At 44.6% G+C, this 17012-nt stretch overlaps 2 protein-coding genes across 5 annotated transcripts in view; one reads left to right on the top strand and one right to left on the bottom strand.

Annotated features, from left to right (window-relative positions):
• Positions 1-17012, bottom strand: part of LOC141178587 (uncharacterized) — a 648943-nt gene that overhangs the window by 387651 nt on the left and 244280 nt on the right. The window lies entirely within an intron of this gene.
• Positions 1-17012, top strand: part of LOC141178583 (uncharacterized) — a 234059-nt gene that overhangs the window by 213609 nt on the left and 3438 nt on the right. The gene's annotated exons all lie outside the window — the stretch shown is intronic.

Here is a 17012-nt window from a genome sequence, read left to right as displayed (position 1 = left end):
AGAATAATGTCGCCTAGTCACTCATGCTGCACGATGAACGGTGTAAAAAATAAATAAAAACAATTCTTCATCTGCTGCTGATTTGTTCATTCTGCCTCTCAAAGATTGCAGTAAAGCTTGGCTCACATTTATCCTGTGCTGAGCGCTTACACCAGGGTTTCCATGTAAATCTCTGAAATATGTGATACAGACAGAACTCTCGGCGGAAGACTCAATGTAATGAGGCAGATGAAGGCACTGTGAATGCAGTCTAGCTTATGATCCGGCAGTGTCCTGTCTATTTAGGCGTGCATAAAAGTACGGACGGCCACAGTTTTGTGCACTTCTGAAAAGAAGGGATGACGCTGAACAGACGCCAGACGGAGTCCAGAGTAACTCTGCTGCCTCATTATAGTTAATGGATCCCTTGGGGGTTTCATCTGAATCCCGTCACTCAGAGATTTATATGGAAACCCCGATGTAAGTGCTCAGTGTAGAATGTAGGATAAATGTGATCCCAAATGTTATGTAAAATGTTCCTAATAAAAGATTCAAATCAATCCACAAAAAAGCCCTCACTCAGGTCCGTCATCTGTCAATGGAAATATTGGAGCTTCCATGGTACTGGAAGCACAGAGGCTCTGGAAAAGTGAAATGGCTCTCCAAACGCGACATGGCATCCGCTAATTATTCCAGCAAATTTTGATGCTTCTTCCCTTACAAGTCCTGCTGTGAGCCCAAACAGTAGTTTTCATCCACATATTTGGTATCGGCGTACTCAGAAGAAATTGCACAACAAATTACATGGTGCAGTTTCTCCTGTTACACTTGTGAAAATCCAAAATTTAGGGCTAAAAAACATTTTTGTGGGAAAAATTTAATTTTCTGTATATTCACAGCTTAATATTATAAACTTCTGTGAAACACCTGGGGGCTCAATGTGCTCACCACACATATACCACATTTTTCCCCTTCTCCCATGACAGCACCACCTGAGAGAGGGTATCCGCCCACCAAGGACAGGAACCTACTGAATAAAAAGGCGGTACCTCTCCTCCGCATCAGTTTTGGTTCCTGTCCCTGATGGGAGCCTCACCAGGTGGTACCTCACGTACCTGGATTATGGACGGTGCGGCCTGGAGGCCGTGGAAGCAGCAGATGGTCCCTGTTCCCAGCCCGTCTGGCTGCTGCCCGGGTCTGCGTGTGGGGAGGAGGTGCTGTTTCTGGATTCCTCCCCGCGTGCGCCGGGGCCTGCGGCCGGGTCTGCGCCTCGCAAAGATGAACTGAGCGCGCCGGCCGGCAGGTCTTCCGGGCTGCGCACGTGGGGGTCGCGTCGCACCCTGTGGCGGAGCGCGCCGGAAGTCCGGGCTGCGCACGCGCGGGGTGCTGACGCGCCCTATCACGGAGTGCGCCGGAAACCGGGTCTGCGCATGCGCGGGTGGGAAGCTGTCATCCCGCTGCAAGCGCGCCGGGTGCCGCTGGGCTGCGCACGCGCAGAGGCAGGTGGATCTGCGGGTAGCGCGCCAGCTGGCTAAAATTAAAAAAAAAAAAAAAAAAAAAAAAGAGAGATGAGCACACTGCCGGAAAGGGAGGAGCCTAAAGGAGGTGGAGCCCTACTGCTTTTAAGGATGGGGAGCAATCAGGATGGCGGTGTCTGCATCCCCGCCATGATGGATGAGGAACCGCAGTCACCTGGGCAGCAGCTGTCACCGCCACAGGAAGTACAGCAGCAGCCACAGCAATCAAAGCAGCGCAAGCAGCTCAAACAAATGGAACGGGAATCTTCCCATCGACAAAGTCACAGCAGTGAGGGGCGTACGAGTTCCGACAAGACTGGTCAGAAAAGACTTCGTCAGTCCACCTCCGCCAGATGGGAGCCCTCATGTGAACGGCAACCACCGCCTCCGGTACCCTAGTCTGAACGGCAGTGTGGTGAGTGATCTTCGTGAAAGTCTCACCTTGAATAATGTGCTCTTCTCTCTCTCTCTTTTCCTCCTTCTTCTCCTTTTATTTCTTGGGGCAGGAGGCGAAGAAGTGTAGTGCTAAAAGTAAAAACAGGGAGTGTGCTTTATGCAAAATCGGTCTTCCCACCTCCTATGCCAAAAACCTATGCTCGGACTGTATTCAGAAAACCATTGCAGAGGAGTCCCCCAGGTTTTCTTTAGAATTAAAGGATCTAATCCAGACAGAGGTCAGAGAGTCCTTAAGAGGCTTAACCTCACTCAAAAAGAAGAAGCGAAAACTAGTTTCTTCAGAATCAGAGGAATCAGTGGAGTCCCGTTTTACGAGAGAACTGCCTTCCTCCTCTAATCACTCCTCATCGTCATCGGAGTCTTCGGATGATGATGGGGGGGGCAGACCTTGTCTTTCGGTTGAGAATACTGAGAGACTAGTTAAAGCCGTCAGAGGGACTATGGGTATTACCGATACCAAAGTGCCCAGAACAGTCCAGGATGTTATGTTCAGGGGCTTAGACCAAAGGAGGAGACGCTCATTCCCGGTCAATGACAGGATTAAATCTCTGATAGAAAGGGAATGGAAGAAACCGGAGAGGAAGGGTCAGCTGCCGTCATCCTCCAAGCGGAGGTACCCCTTTGAGGATGAGGATGCGGCTAAATGGGACAAAACCCCTAAGATTGACGTGGCCATTTCAAAATCTTCAAAAAAAAAAAAAAAAAAAAATCCACTCTGCCCTTTGAGGATTTAGGAGCCTTAAAAGACCCGCTGGATAAAAAAGCGGAGTCCTTCCTTAAGCAAACCTGGGAGTCGTCAGCAGGGGCCCTTAAACCGGCAGTAGCAGCGACCTGCACTGCTAGATCTATGATGATCTGGCTTCAACAATTGGAAGACCAGATCAGGGGGAATGTGTCCAGGGAGAAAATTCTATCAGACCTTCCTCTTGTGCAGGGAGCGGCTGCATTCCTGGCAGATGCATCGGCAGATTCAGTTAGGCTGGCTGCCCGGTCTGCAAACCTCTCTAATGCAGCCCGTAGGGCGCTATGGCTCAAGAGCTGGCCAGAAGATGTGCAGTCAAAGTCTAAACTGTGCTCAATCCCTTGTGAGGGGGACTTCTTGTTCGGCAAAGGTCTAGATGACATCCTAGATAAAGCCGCAGGCAAAAAACATGGATTTCCCACGGTGTCTGGTTCCCGATTTAACAGTTTCTTTCGGAAGAGAAAATACAGCCGCAGTAAAGCTCCCAGAGACCAAGGTAGCTGGAAAGACCGAAAGCCGTATAGCAGAGGCTTCATGTTTGGGGGTCCCTCCTCCGAGAATAAGAAAGCCCCTAAGTGACAGTTCCCCCCGGGTGGGAGGAAGATTGTCCCACTTCCTGCCTGCCTGGAAGGAAATTTCATCCAAATTTTGGATCTTAGGGATAATCAGGAGGGGGCTCACATTAGAGTTCAAAAGCAGGCCCAAGAACACTGTCAAAATATCAGCCCCAGAGGTTTAGCGGAACAGATAGCCTTACAGCAGGAAGTTCTCTCTCTGCTCATGAAAGGAGTTCTGGTGGAAACACCTGCACCCGAGCAAGGAAGAGGATTCTATTCGACTCTCTTCCTAATAAAGAAGCCGGACGGCTCCTTCAGGACCATTGCGAACTTAAAGAGACTGAACGACCATTTAATCTACAGGCCTTTCAAGATGGAAACAATAAAATCAGCCATAAAGATGTTATTTCCGGACTGTTTTATGTGCGTCCTCGATCTGAAGGACGCCTACTACCACGTCCCGATTTTGCCAGATCATCAACAGTTTCTAAGAGTAGCTGTACAATTCGGCAGGCACGTAAGGCATTTTCAGTTCGCAGCTCTTCCCTTTGGCATTTCCATGGCGCCGAGAGTCTTCACAAAAATCATTCTGGAGGTCACAGCGCACTTGAGGGAAAGAGACATTTTGGTCATCCCTTATCTGGACGACTTCTTAGTAGTGGGCAGATCAAGTCAACTCTGTGCTCTAGCCCTGGCGGACGTCATGGCCAGTCTAAGACGCCTAGGTTGGCTGTTAAATCTGGAGAAGTCAAGGCTGGAACCAAAGAGGGTTCAGTCTTTCCTGGGTCTCATTCTGGACTCAGAAAACCAAACCTGTCTTCTGCCAGAGGAAAAGAAACTGAAGATCAGATCCCTAACATCTCAGGTTGTCAGCAATCCGACCATGACCCTGAGGAGTGCAATGTCTCTGTTGGGTACAATGACGTCTTGCATCCCGGCGGTTCAGTGGGCCCAGCACCATTCCAGATGTCTTCAACAGGAGATTCTGGCAGCGGACAGGCGGCTCAAAGGTCGCCTGAATGGGAAAATATCTCTTCCAGATGTTGTGATCAACTCCCTGGACTGGTGGACATCTCCGGTCAACCTATCTTTGGGGGTTCCTTGGACCTTCCAGGTGTCGGATACAATTACAACAGACGCAAGTGCGGAAGGTTGGGGAGCTCACCTAAGGGATCGTTCTGTACAAGGCCTCTGGTCGGACAGCGAGACAAGTCTCTCTTCCAACATGAAAGAGCTGTTGGCAGCCAGAAACGCGCTAAAAGAATTCAGTTCTGTTCTTCAGGGTCCTCACGTCAGGATAATGTCAGACAACAGATCAACAGTCGCCTACATCAATCATCAGGGGGGTACCAGATCTCTCCCTCTGATGTTAATAGCGGATCAGATCTTCAGGTTTGCCGAGAGTCGGCTGGTTACGCTCTCGGCACTGCATATAAAAGGGGAAGAGAACATAAAGGCCGATTTCTTGAGTCGTCACATCTTGAAACAAGGAGAGTGGGAGTTGAATCCAGCCGTTTTTCAGCAGATTGTGGATCGGTGGGGACAGCCCCAGATAGATCTGTTTGCAAACAGACACAATCGGAAGACCGAAACCTTTTGCTCCCTGAATCCAAAAGAGGGGGCGTTTGCGGTGGACGCGCTGCAGATTCAGTGGGATTTCACTCTAGCTTATGCCTTTCCCCCTTTAGTACTGATCCCTACTATCCTGAGGAAGATCCGAGAGGAACGGGCGAGGGTTATATTGATCGCCCCGTTCTGGCCCAAGAGACCATGGTTCACTTGGATGAAGAGAATGTCCCAAGCAGATCCATGGGTTCTTCCGGACATCCCGGATCTCCTCAGGCAGGGCCCAGTCTGTCATCCCCAAAGAGCGGGCCTGCATTTGACGGCTTGGATTTTGAGAGGTCGCTATTGACGCAAAGGGGGGCACTGTATAATTATGACTTGGCAGCAAATAGATGGATCATTAGATTTATTAAAGCCTGTCATAGATCCAGACCTATTCCTGTTCCAAGAATGCCTCCTTGGGACCTTAATTTAGTTCTGGAAGCATTAACCAAACCTCCCTTCGAGCCCTTAGAGAAGGTTTCAGAAAAAATCTTAACTTTAAAGACTGCGCTATTGGTGGTCCTGACATCAGCTCGTAGAGTCAGTGACTTACACGCACTATCCGTTAACCATCCATTCACTCAAGTATGTATGGATAGAGTAATCTTAAGACCAGACCCGGCCTATCTTCCAAAGGTAGCCTCCAAGTTCCATAGGACGCAAGTAATCACTCTCCCTTCCTTCTATCCTAATCCTAGGGATTCTGAGGAACATAAGCTTCACACCTTAGATGTTAAGAGGGTGTTAGTCCAGTATTTGGAAGTGACAAAAGCCTGGAGAAAGAGTGACGCTTTATTTATATCCTTTCAGGGGGCTAGGAAAGGACTTAAGGTTACAAAGGGGACCATAGCTAGATGGGTCAGGGATACTATTACCTTAGCCTACTCTTCTAAGCAATCTGCCGGTTCCTGAGAACCTGAAGGCCCATTCCACCAGAGCGGTAGCTGCTTCCTGGGCTGAGAAGGCGGATGTGCCCATCGACATTATATGTAAGGCGGCAACTTGGTCATCCCCTGCTACATTTTACAAACATTACCGTCTTGACCTTTCCTCTTCTACTGATCTGTCCTTTGGTAGAAGGGTGTTGCAAGCGGTGATCCCTCCCTCTGGTATTTGATCTCTATAAATCTCTCAGGTGGTGCTGTCATGGGAGAAGGGGAAAAGATCCTAGTTACTTACCGGTAACGGGATTTTACAGAGCCCATGACAGCACCCTATTAATTCCCTCCCCTTTATCACTGTGGTGTGCACTTTTTTTAAGGTGTTTAGTACATATGTTGAGGTGGTGGTTATGTATTAACCTGTCTTCGGAGGCCCTCTCATGCTCTGAAACAAAACTGATGCGGAGGAGAGGTACCGCCTTTTTATTCAGTAGGTTCCTGTCCTTGGTGGGCGGATACCCTCTCTCAGGTGGTGCTGTCATGGGCTCTGTAAAATCCCGTTACCGGTAAGTAACTAGGATCTTTTCAGACTATAAGACGCACCTCAACTTTAGACAGCAGAAAAAAGAAAACCCACCGCTCCACCATACAGCTGCACTACCCTCACCTACTGTATCCGCACCCATTGTGAGCCCTTGCGGGCAGGGTCCTCTCTCATCCTGTACCAGTTGCTAACTCATTTTGTTCAAGATTATTGTAAGTGTATTTGCTATATATACCCCCTTTTCACATGTAAAGCGCCATTGAATAAATGGTGCTATAATAATATAATAGGAAATAATTTATTTCCTATTAATTAAAACTTCCCTGGTGGTGTAAAATGGAGGGGTCAGTATCACAAATTTTATGTACTGGGGTAGAATAGGGATGTAATAAATCTATTGTTAGTGTCTCTCTGCAGTGTTATATACACAACATAGCTCTGCTGCATGCACATATATACACACACACACACATAGCTCTAATACATGCACATGTACACACATAGCTCTGGTACATGCAGATAAAAACACAAACAGCTTTGCTACATGCACACATACACACACAAACAGCTCTGCTGTATGCACTTATCCACACAAACATCTCTGCTGTATGCACTTAGCCACACAAACAGCTCTGCTGTATGCACATATCCACACACAAACAGCTCTGCTACATGCACATATATACACACACAAACAGCTCTGCTACATGCACATATATACACACACAAACAGCTCTGCTACATGCACATATATACACACACAAACAGCTCTGCTACATGCACATGTACAGTACAGACCAAAAGTTTGGACACACCTTCTCATTTAAAGAGTGTGCAAAGCAGTCATCAAAGCAAAAGGTGGCTACTTTGAAGAACCTAGAATATAAGACATATTTTCAGTTGTTTCACACTTTTTTGTTAAGTATATAATTCCACATGTGTTAATTCATAGTTTTGATGCCTTCAGTGTGAATGTACAATTTTCATAGTCATGAAAATACAGAAAATTCTTTAAATGAGAGGGTGTGTCCAAACTTTTGGTCTGTACTGTATACACACACAAACAGCTCTGCTACATGCACATATATACACACACAAACAGGTCTGCTACATGCACATATATACACACACAAACAGCTCTGCTACATGCACATATGTACACACACACAAACAGCTCTGCTACATGCACATATATATACACACACACAGCTCTGCTGAATGTGTAAGAAAGTCCTTACTGAGAACTAGAAGATCCTGGAAAACAGTGTAGATAATTCTTCAAAGCAGAGAATGAAGTTTACTCAGAGGTACACGGCAGAACAGTTCAGAATGCAGGCAGGCAAAATACACTTGACACTCGCAGGTGTCTAGATAAGCAAAACAGCATTGGGATATCTGGCGATGGTCTGGCCTTGGAGTGGCTTCGGTCTGGCCATGGTGTGGCCTTGGCGATGGACTTTCATGGACTGCCTGTAGACTGGCGATAGAATGGCCCCGGACAACAGTATCAGAGCCTTTTTATGCATAGCTTAAACAAAGGAACTACATATTGTGGCAAAAGGCGTATACATGATAACATCATACTGCAGGGAGGACGTGCATTTTAGACAACAATGTGATAATGCAACATGACAATATTCATGAGTATTTTTACCAAACTCCATTAAATCCATAAATCCCCATGTCCTTACTTAAGAAATGACATATTGACAACTGTATTGTCCTAATTTCTATACAACAATTACAATAACATTATTTACTACCATTTAACACCACTTATTTACTCTCACATTGACCTGCAGCTGCTGCTATTAACCTTTGTGTATACTAACCATACCTACTAATGGCACTGACATCATTTTATGGCTGCATTGTGACTAGGACATGTGTAGGACATGTATCTCATTAGCTGCAAAACTCAGTTCTCAAACTTCTGAACAAGATGGCTGCTAGGTTTAACATGGCTGTTCAGAATATTAGGATTTCTCATTCTCTTACAAGTCCCCCCCTCTTGTACTCTTTCCAGAGTACAACTTTACATTGATGTAATATGAAAAGATTAATTATTATAAACATGATTTTTACGGTAATTCATCATTTTATAAACTTGTGTCTGGAGCGGCAAAAATCCCTAAAAAAAGCAAAAAATAATACAAAGTCATTACAGTATTAGTCCCAAGATAATAAGTCCTCTAATAGTTATGTATTTTGATCGGTGTCTTCCTTTTTTTTCTTCTTATTCTTTGGATTCCGGATTTTCCTGGTCTTCTCCCCCTGTCACACTATAAGATTCCCACTGTATAGTGTGAAACACCTTCTCCTGATCATCTGGTAAGTTCATGGTCACAGGAGTCGAATATGAAAATCTTCGGCTGACCTGAGCAGAAAAAATGTGGAGTATCAATCCTTACCAGAAATCTCAGTAAGATAATTAAGAAGTCTACACTGATCAATATGAACAATTTTAACACCAACAATAACAATTTTAACACCTTTGTCCCCTGGTTTGTTAACCCTTCTCACTCCTAAAACCATGGGGCCAATAATTTGAGTAGCAAAGGGACCTTCCCAATTAGCTTCCCAGGGTCCTGTTTTTCTGAAATTGTTAATCATCACCTGAGCACCTTCAACAAATTTAGACTCGTAGGATCTGCACAACTCTTAGCCACCTGAAAAGCAGCATACTGCTGAAGGTGCTTAATGTGTTGTTATATTTGTGGTAACCACTGATCCCTCTTGACTACGACTTGCTCAGGACTAGGAAGTACAATATCACTTGGCAACTGAACAGGCATCTGTCTCCCAGTCATTAATTCAAATGGGGAAATGCCGGTTGGCTTGAATGCCGCAGCACAGATGGCTAACAGAACGGACGGTAAATGATTGACCCAATCATTGCCTTTTTCCTGAATCATCATGGACATTTTCGACTTTAGGGTTCTGTTCGTGCGCTCTACCTTTCCTGCAGACTGCTCATGATAGGGGACATGAAACCGCTGCTGGATCCCCAGCAGAGCAAAAAGCTGGGTCATAACCTGTCGCACAAAGTGAGGGCCATTGTTACTTTCAATTATTTTAGGGAGACTCCAATGTGAGAAGACATTTTTCCACAGAAGTCTAGCTGTAGTCAGGGCAGTATTGTTTGTGGCTGGGAGTGACACTACTCATTTAGAAGAGACATCAACTAACACAACGGCATATTTAAAACCTCCTTTTGCTGGAGGGAAGGGACCAATAAAATCAATCTGAGTAGACTGCCAGGGACCCTCTTCTACTTGTATTCTCCGGAGATGGGGCTTGCCTTTTTCTTTGGGATTATTTTGTAAACAGATAAGGCATTCATCGTGTATCTCATGACACAAAGCTCTCAAGTGGGGATGCCACATTTTGTGTTGTACAAGCTCTAGTAAAGCCTCTGGTCCCAGGTGAGAAAAAACTGAATGATTAAATTTAATCAGGGGCTTGATCATTGTTGTGGAGATGTAAGGCACGAGCTTATCATTAACCCTTTTGTAGTACAGACACTCCCCTTTTTCCATGGACTTAAACTCGAGGGAATTAAACAAGGATGAGTCTCCATCCTTCTCCTGTGCTTTTATAAGGTCCTGACAAGGAGAAAAAACAAGGGGGGGCTCTTGAGGCTTTTTAGTAACAGCAGCGATCACTTAATGACTAATGAGGGTATTTTTCCTCCCCTGTAAGGGCGGCTTCCTTGGCTTCATGATCTACATATGCATTGCCAAGGGTGTGGGGGTCAGGAGTTAGTTTTTGGTGACCTTTGATTTTACAAAAGGACCATAAATTTGGGAATTCTTTGCCCCGCTGCACAATTTGTCTGAGAATCTCTGCATGTTGTAAGGGCTTGTTCTGTGAATCAATCATCCTCCTCAGGGCCGCAACATTTAGATACAAAGTGAGGGAGGAAACAACATAGGCACTGTCACTGAAAATATTCATAGGTTCAGTGAACGCTAGAATAACTTGTAGAGCTGCTTCTAATTCATCTTACTGGGCAGAGAAGTGACCTGGGAGTCTGTAGTGCAGCGACAACTGTTTATCGGGAAAGCATACAGCATAACCTGTGGCATAGCATCCATTATACCAATATCAAGCTCCATCAATACAGGCACAAGGGACGCCCTCCTGAAAGTCTGCTCGGAAGGGGGAGGGAGTGACATTAGCTGTTCATCTTGACAGTCGTGACATTTTCCTGCGTACTGCACCATCTGGGCTAAATGATATTTTCACCCACTTCAACTTGTAAGTCTCTGGTCTCAAAGTCAATGATCCATTGAGCCATTCTCTGTGAATTTACCCCCAAGGCTTTTCCTTTCAACAGAGTTTTTAGAGTAAAATGTGGGTTTGTAGAATTAACGGAGCAAATCCCACTATGTGTCTTACTTGATTCATCGTCCAGTGCACACCCAGTAAGTGCTGCATGCACGAAGTAAAATCTTACTCCATGGGGTTAAGCAACCTGGAGCAGTAACCCTGGGCATACAACTGACTGGACACTTCAGGACTATCTTTGGGCCATTTTTGTAAAAGCACAGAGGAAATAGATATATCACCGGTGTGGGCTTGAATGTAAAAGGACTGGGAAGGGTCAGGGCTGATTAACGCAGTGGCTGCCGTAAGGACTTACTTCATACCTTCAAAAACCTGTAAGGGTTCGCCCTCTACAATGACAGGGGCGTGATCGTTATCAACTTCTTTTAACAAATCATACAATGGTTTAGCCAGATGAGCAAAGTGAAATTCTCTGGAAAAATTTACAAGACTCAAAATTTTCAAAGCTCAATAATATTAGTTGGTATGGGAACAGCTTCAGTAGCATTAACCCTAGCATGCATTTTTTTTTTTTTTTTTCTTTTCTGATGGAATTGACACACCCAGAAATTTAACCTCTGACTTCATCAATTGTACTTTGTCAGGCTCATTTTGAGTCCAGTGTCAAGTTTTAAGGGTCTCTTTGTGTTCATATTCATCAACAGTTTGAATTAACAAATTATCAACATATTATAAGACTTTGTCTCCATAACCAAGGGGTTCTAAGACCTGAGCCAATGCCTGATGGAAATACACAGGGGAACTGTGGAATCCAATGGGCAACCGCATGAACAAGTACTGCACATTCTCAAACATGAATGCAAAGCGGAGGGCAGATTCAGGTGATAGGGGTACTGAGAAAAAGCCATTTGCAATGTCTAAACAAGAAAACACTTTACAATCACTCCTCAGCTGTGACATAACTTCAGGGACAGATGCAACAAGGTGAGCAGCTAAGGGAGTGTACTTATTTACAAATCTCAACTCTACAACCATTCGAAAGCAACCCTTATGTGAGGCATTGCATCCTCAGTAATTTGGTGCTGATGCTGGACAGGTGGTACTTCTTTATCAATTTTAAGTTTGCATTAACACATGATGAGTTTTCTTTTGAGATCCATAATTCAGGGAATCTTTGTTTCAATTCATTTTTAAGAACATCATTATCAACATTTTCATCAGCAAGTACATAAACTTAGACTGGCAATGGGTAATTTGTGACTCTCCAACTTCTCCTCCACAGGTACAATTATAGAACAAATATTTGCTTCTTTGTTCCACAGAACTTTGTTACATAAATCAACAACAATTCCCATTACTCCCACAACATTGGTACCCAGAATAGTGGACCATAATTGTAGATTTACCCAAAAAGTGCTTCGAAGATCCCTTTTCTTCGATCCCCCTGCATCCTGAAATTTCAGGTTCACTGGACGTTTTTTTACTGCTTGAATACAGGAGCCCTCAAATCCTACCAAAGTGGTAGTCTCAGGCAGTTCAGGGGGTGACTGCAATTTGTGTCCTGTTACTGAAACTGAGGCTTCTGTATCGATGAGGATGTCTTACCATGGCAGTCCCTCTATTATCCCTTTGACATAAGGTCTTCCATCCTTGCTCAGGGAAAGAGGGACAAGGAAGGCAAGGGGAACAGGGGAAGCACATTATCAGTCGGTGTTACCTGCGGTGGGAAGCCCGAAAAATCCATCATTCTCATCTGAGAAAGTTTTCCATCCTGCTGCTCCCACCTCCGCCCCAAAGAGCTCTTCAGTAAGAAACCAGTCCTCATGGTCACGCAGTTCCTTCATTAAAGGAGCATGGAGATTAGGAGGGATGGCTCCTCCCTGAATAACATTGATCTCAGTGCTGGACAGCTGGGGCTTCTGGAGAGAAAGCAGGAGCAGAAGGCGCCTGAGAGACAGGGTTAACGATCTGAAGACCTTTATACCGCTGATATTGCGGAGATTACTGGTTAACAAAGTCTCTACAACATCATCAATAGATTCAGCATTCTGCAAGACTCCTGACTTGAAAGCCGCCTCTAAGGGTATTTTCTATAAAAATTACATAAACTCTTTTCTAAACTGTTCCTCAACGCTTTCAAGATGTCTTATCACCACATTCTGTTTTTCTAAATGTCCGTTCTTCTATTCTATGTCTCCTGTCCTCAATCTTATTCCTGTCAATCTCTGCTACCCCTGCCATCTCATCAATGACTATTTGTAAAGCCCAGTATTCATACCCATCTTTCCCTACTATCTCTGCTTCCTATAGAGTTTCATCCAGCTTTTCTACTTTCTCTCTGAACACTGCCCCTCCCTGGGTGATCACATTAACATGCAGCCTTGCAGGAAATCTGTCAATGGACTGATCAAAAGCAATAACTCTCTTACACAAAGCCACTGTTTGGCTACTATCTTTCCCCAAAGCCCTTTTCTCATCTAGTTCTCTGCTTTCTTTTGTTAACCACTGCAAACAATTTAGCCAAGTGGATTTAACATTAACCCCCTCCAGCTAGGGTGTGTCAGTATGCTTATCTGCCTGCTTTCTGTAACCACTCCATACTGGAGGACTACAAGGACGCGTTTTCTCTGTTCGGGTATTAATAAGTGCAATTTAAGCAAAAGTTAGATACTCACACCTCTCTGTCTGGAAGACCCTTTGCCGGTCTGAGTCGACCAAAAGAGGTGTGGCCGCGTTTCCAGCCTCTCTCGCTACGCTTGCCAGGCGTCTCCCTCCGCCTTTTAAAGCCTCATTGCTACAGGGCTCACAACGTCTTCTTCACGTCCTTGTAGATAACTCACGTAGAGGTTTCTTCTTTGTTGCACATATATTTTTATAGTCCTTCGCTTTTGTAGTTTTCTTATAAATTCTGGCAGGCTTGAAGCGCTCCACGAGGGGTACTCTATCCGGTTGGCTTACTTTGAGCGATTTACACGTGGCGCCACGCCTTTTCTACCTTTCCAGTCTCTAGCTGCTCCTCTACAATCCTCTCCTTTGGTTCTTCTGCAGGCAGCTCTCCTGAGCCGCTCCTCTTGGCTGGCTGCGCCAATTGTAAGAAAGTCCTTACTGAGAACTGGAAGATCCTGGAAAATAGTGTAGATAATTCTTCAAAGCAGAGAATGAAGTTTATTCAGAGTTACACGGCAGAACAGTTCAGAATGCAGGCAGGGAAAATACACTTGACACTCACAGGTATCTAGATAAGCAAAACAGCATTGGGATATCTGGCCATGGTGTGGCCTTGGCGATGAACTACCTGTAGACTGGCGATAGAATTGCCCCGTACAACAGTATCAGAGCCTTTTTATGCATAGCTTAAACAAAGGAACTACATATTGTGGCAAAAGGCGTATACATGATAACATCATACTGCAGAGAGGACGTGCATTTTAGAACAACAATGTGATAATGCAACATGACAATATTCATGAGTATTTTTACCAAACTCCATTCAATCCATAAATTCCCATGTCCTTACTTAAGAAATGACATATTAACAACTATATTGTCCTAATTTCTATACCACTATTACAATAACATTATTTACTACCTTATAACACCACTTATTTACTTTCACAATGATCTGCAGATGTTCCCATTAACCTTTGTGAATACTAACCATACCTGCTAATGGCACTGACATCATTTTATGGCGCCATTGTGACTAGGACATGTGTAGGACATGCATCTCATTAGCTGCAAAACTCAGTTCTCAAACTTCTGAACAAGATGGCTGCTAGGTTTATCATGGCTGTTCAGAATATTAGGACTTCTCATTCTCTTACAAATGCACATATACACACACAAACAGCTCTGCTGTATGCACATATACACACACAAACAGCTCTGCTGTATGCACATATACACACACACAAACAGCTCTGCTGTATGCACATATACACACACAAACAGCTCTGCTGTATGCACATATACACACACAAACAGCTCTGCTGTATGCACATACACACACACACACACACACACACACACACACACACACACACACACTATACATTACCACATCCTGCAGTTCCTGATCGGGACCTGTACGGAGGCTGCAACAGAAGAGCATCTGCTGGACATTCCACTTGATTAAGTTAAGTACATTTCAGGATATGTGCTTAGTCACATGACCTGAAAGGTGTGGAATTCTTGTTGCAGAAGGTACTTCAGCTGCTCAGCTCCTGCAGCCTCTGTTCTGTCGGTAAGCTTTCTCTCCTGCTCTGCAACAATCACATAGATTAGTGCAGAGAAGGAGAGTAAACAGCAGCTCTCTCTGTGATCGGGGAGAACGCGGTGTCAGCGTTCTCATCCATCATAGGAAGCTGCCTCCGGACTATGACGCACACACTTTTTAACTAATTTTTCTTATAGTCCAAAAAATATGGTAGATAAATTCCTTAAGGGGTCTAGTTTCCAAAATGGGGTCACTTGTGGAAGTTTTCCTCTGTTTAGGCACATCAGGGGCTCTCCAAACATGACATGACACCCGCGGACCATTCCATCAAAGAAACATCACTCCTTCCTTTCTGAGGCGTGGCATGCGCCCCCACAGTAGTTTTCCCCCACATATGGGGTATGTGCGTACTCAGGAGAAATTGGACAACAAATTGTGTGGTGCAATTTTACTTGTTACCCTTGTGAAAAAGCTAAATTTGGGGCCAAATAAAAACATTTTTGTGGGAAAAATTAGATTTTCTGTATTTTCACGTCTCAACATTATAAACTTTTTCTGTGAAGAACATGTGGGTTCAAGGTGCTCACCATACTTCAAACAGTTGTTTCCCCCATGAGGGGTATCGGCGCGCTCAGTAGAAAAAGCACAACTAATTTTGGTGTCCATTTTCTCCTGTTACCCTTATAAGACAAAAAAAAATTGGGTGTAAATTAATATTTCTGTGAAAAATAGTTAAATGTTCATTTTTTTTTCCTTCCACATACCATCAATTCCTGTGAAACACCTGAAGGGTTATCTTGCTTGATAACTTAGAAGAGGGCAGAAAAAGACGTCTATTCTCAAATAATGAATTTGAATATCTCAAACCTGAAACACCAACAGTACCTACCTTCTATGCACTCCCGAAGGTCCATAAGGTCCTCAGTCCATTAAAAAGTCTCCCTATGGTTGCTGGAGTAGATTCGCTATCACAAAATAACGGTATTTACATTGACAGAATATTGCGTCCTTTTGAGATCTCCCTGCCTTCATATGTTCGGCATACACCTCACCTGCTTACTCAACTTGAGGGTGTTGCTGTAGAGGAGGACCTCCTATCTCAGGTAGATCAGATAGTATCTAGCTGAGGAAGATAGCTTCTGCTATCGAAACGCGTCGTGGCGTTAGAGAGCGTATTAAACAATAAAAGGTTTGTGTGTTATAACCTAATCCCCTGTCTAGTTGTTCTAGCGCTTCCCTAACACCGCACACTTCTTTCTTTCTTGATTGCTAATCTCCCCTGTGGAGAGCGGTGGAAGCTGCTCTGTTTACAACTAGCCTACTACAGGACCTGCCATGATGTCATTGTGGAACGCCCACTTTGGTCACATGGTCCCGGTCATGTGACCTCTGAAGCCGACAGAAACTCCTTACAGCAGTCTCTGCTAAGCTGCGGTCATCTTACAGACTCCCACCTGGAAGCTTTTTCCCTTGTTGTGCGGGGCCCCTTTGCACAACAGGACCAGGTGAGTGGTCACAACATCCTCCCCCTTCATTCCCCCCCCCCAAACGTCAGGCTCTTCCCCATTGGCACTCCAACTGCTTTTGTTTTCCTTACTATAATAATAAGTCTCTTGAAACTGTATAGTATTAGAATACATCTGATATCATGAGCTCATTATATTCATTATAGTCTTACTCTGTGCCTGTAGTTCATAGATTGGTTGGTCAGATTATTTAGGACATACACAGGTTCCATAGTGCTAACTAAAATATATACATATCCTCCCCAACAAGTTTCGCCATGTCTGGCTTCCTCAGGGGGCTGGGGTTATTAGTGGCTGAACAGAGCCTGCACCGCCCAGAGCTTCTTTTTCTGATGTCTCCTCCAGCGCCGCCTACATATTGAATAAGACGCTTCCTGGTGACAGAAACAGACGTCGCACAAGGAGATCCCAGAGGAGATGGGACACACCATTTTCAGAAGCCCTAATGTTACAAAATGGCCGAAAACCAGAGCAGTATAAATCACCATGAAGTGACTCCATTTTGGAAATTATAATCCTCAGTGATTTAATCTATAGGAGTAGTGACTATTTTGACTCCACAGTCACTTTCCTGAAATTAGCACGCAGCGGATGTTGTAGAGTGAAAATTGCACATTTGTCGTTTTATAACCCAACACATAGTGCCCAGATTGTGCTTTAGGAGACACACAAACCGTAAATTAAGTGGGTTCTTCT

The sequence above is a fragment of the Phyllobates terribilis genome, unplaced genomic scaffold (genome assembly GCF_046119375.1).
Source record: "Phyllobates terribilis strain yellow unplaced genomic scaffold, ASM4611937v1 Scaffold_29__1_contigs__length_15306474, whole genome shotgun sequence".
NCBI classification, from domain to species: domain Eukaryota; kingdom Metazoa; phylum Chordata; class Amphibia; order Anura; family Dendrobatidae; genus Phyllobates; species Phyllobates terribilis.
Note: the sequence above shows the minus strand (reverse complement) of the source record. Positions and strands in the feature narration are given on the sequence as shown.